At 60.0% G+C, this 2,129-nt stretch overlaps 1 long non-coding RNA gene across 2 annotated transcripts; it reads left to right on the plus strand.

Annotated features, from left to right (window-relative positions):
* Positions 1–2,031, plus strand: LOC127752222 (uncharacterized). Of its 2 annotated transcripts, none has more exons than XR_008012308.1 (2): positions 1–95; positions 1,004–2,031. It is a non-coding gene; the product is annotated as an uncharacterized LOC127752222 (long non-coding RNA). The 2 variants fall into 2 exon arrangements; XR_008012307.1 differs by lacking the exon at positions 1–95 and adding an exon at positions 102–410.
* Positions 2,032–2,129: the final 98 nt, after the last annotated feature.

Below are 2,129 nucleotides of genomic sequence, written 5' to 3' on the forward strand. Positions count from 1 at the left end.
TGCTCTTCACACACTGCTCGCCACGACGACGCGCCCAGTTATTTTCGGCAGTGAAATTTCGCCTGCACGACAGTGCAGTTGTTAGTGCTCCCCGCGTAAGTCCGCAGCGAGAGGCACCGCACCGTGTCCACGTCCGCGCCGCCGCCGACACACGCGTCGTTTTTGCGCCGAGTGCGGCAGGCGGATGCGCTTTGCTCCCGCACTGGTGCCGCATGATTATTGATCGGCCCTCCCCCTGCTGCCGCTGGTCCTCCTCCTCCTCTCCGCGCGCGCGCCGCCAGACGAACCCGAAGTTGCACCGCGATTACGAGAAAAAGAGCAGACGAACGAGAAGAAATTAAAGTCCAGTCCAGGGCGTTATCATCGTCGACCCCGCTGCCTCCCATCCCATCCCCTCGGGATTCCTTCTGGTTTGTTGTGTTGTTTGTGCTCGGCCGCGGCTTTCAGTTAGAGTTGAGCAGCCCCCTTGTCCGCACGGTACGGTACCCCTGTCTAAGTGACCGCGGCGCGGCGTTGACGACGCCTGGTAACAGAGTCCCTGGCGGTGTCGAGTCAGGCCCGAGATAGGCCCCGCCGCAGTGCGTACGCTGCGTGTGTGTGTGTGTGTGTGTGTGTGTGTGTGTGTGTGTGTGTTTGTGAATTTGTATGTGTTTGCTCCCCCTCCCCCTGCGCCCTCCTCCCGCCCCTCGCGACAGTCGAGTAGCGCCGCGCTCCCAACCTCACGCGACCGAAGAAGAAGGCGAGAGTTTTCTGTTCGGGCGAGGCCGACTCGACTCCGCGCGTCACACTTGTCCACGGCGTGACTTTTGGGCAGCGGAGGTTTCTTGGGTTTGGAGCGGAGCGGATCAGCTGAGCTGAGCTTGGCTTGACCTTGCCGCGGCGGCATCCAAACTCGCCGCTCAGCATAATCACTGGGGCCGTGTCTAATCACGGCCAGTGAGACTCCGAGACTGCGGCAGCCGCAGCGGCGACAAGCGACACTGATCTCTTTTGATATCTTTAGCCCGATCGCGATAACCGTGTGGAGCACCGCTGCGCCCGGCCGACGCGTCCAGCTGCACCTAGTCCCGAGTCGCGGGCCGTCACTGCTGTTGTTTGTCGGCGTCGCGACGCGGACGCGGGGAAGTGGAGCGGTGACCGCGCCGGCAGGACACACCTAAGCCCCTGCACCTGCGCGCCGAGGCCAAGCCGTCGTCATGTCGGCGTCCCGGATTATCGTCGGCGGCCCGATTAGCAGGGAAATACTCTCCGCCGGCGGCCCCGGCACGGAAGCGGGGCGGCTGCGGGGCGGATGGCGGCGCTGTTTTGGAATGGCCGGGCCCGCGGCGCCCGCGGGAGGGTCCGGCCCCCTCGCGAGCGCGCGAGGCGCGCGGCCGGCGACGGCGGCGGCCATCAGTCCGCCGTGGGCCGTCACGCACCAGACAGGCCAGAGCAAGAGGACCATGACGACCAGCAGCTGCAAGAGGCAGAAATGCCTCTCCATCGAGAACATGAACCCCTGCGTCAAGGTGATGGAGTACGCCGTGCGCGGGCCCCTCGTCATCCGGGCGGGCGAGATCGAAAAGGAGCTGGAGAAGGTACGTCACTCTAGGCCTCTAGGCCTCCTGTCAAACCCTTCTGCGCCCCGCCCACCCCCGGCCAGGCCTCGCGATGACACTGCCGCCCGTGAGGGGCTGCGAGGTCCTGGCCCTGGCCCTCGCCGTGGCAGTGGCCGAGGACGTGCGGTTCAAAAGCTTCGGCCTCGGCCAGACACAGCGCTCCAGCTGCTAGCAGACGAAACGTCGGGTTCACATAACCTGTACGCTCCTGCTAATCACTTACATCAGATCAGCTGAGACGGTTATGCAACTTGACAGTATCAGTCAGCAAATGAGAACTATGAAAATAAAAGCATGCTACATTACACATGCTTGTATTTCAGCAGATTCATGTCACATCGTTTGTTTTGTCCGTTTGGACATCTGTTTCATTCTATGAAACCAGAGCGTAACTTTGCGCAATCACAAATTATTAAATTAAATTTCTTTCCTTCACCTTTTTACTCTATTTTTTTTTAAAACACTATGCCTTCAACTAAAAGTAAACATTTTGATGTATTGGAAAAAATTGTCATTTATATTATATGTCAA

The sequence above is a fragment of the Frankliniella occidentalis genome, unplaced genomic scaffold (assembly GCF_000697945.3).
Source record: "Frankliniella occidentalis isolate FOCC.00 unplaced genomic scaffold, Focc_3.1 Scaffold5318, whole genome shotgun sequence".
NCBI classification, from domain to species: Eukaryota; Metazoa; Arthropoda; class Insecta; order Thysanoptera; family Thripidae; genus Frankliniella; species Frankliniella occidentalis.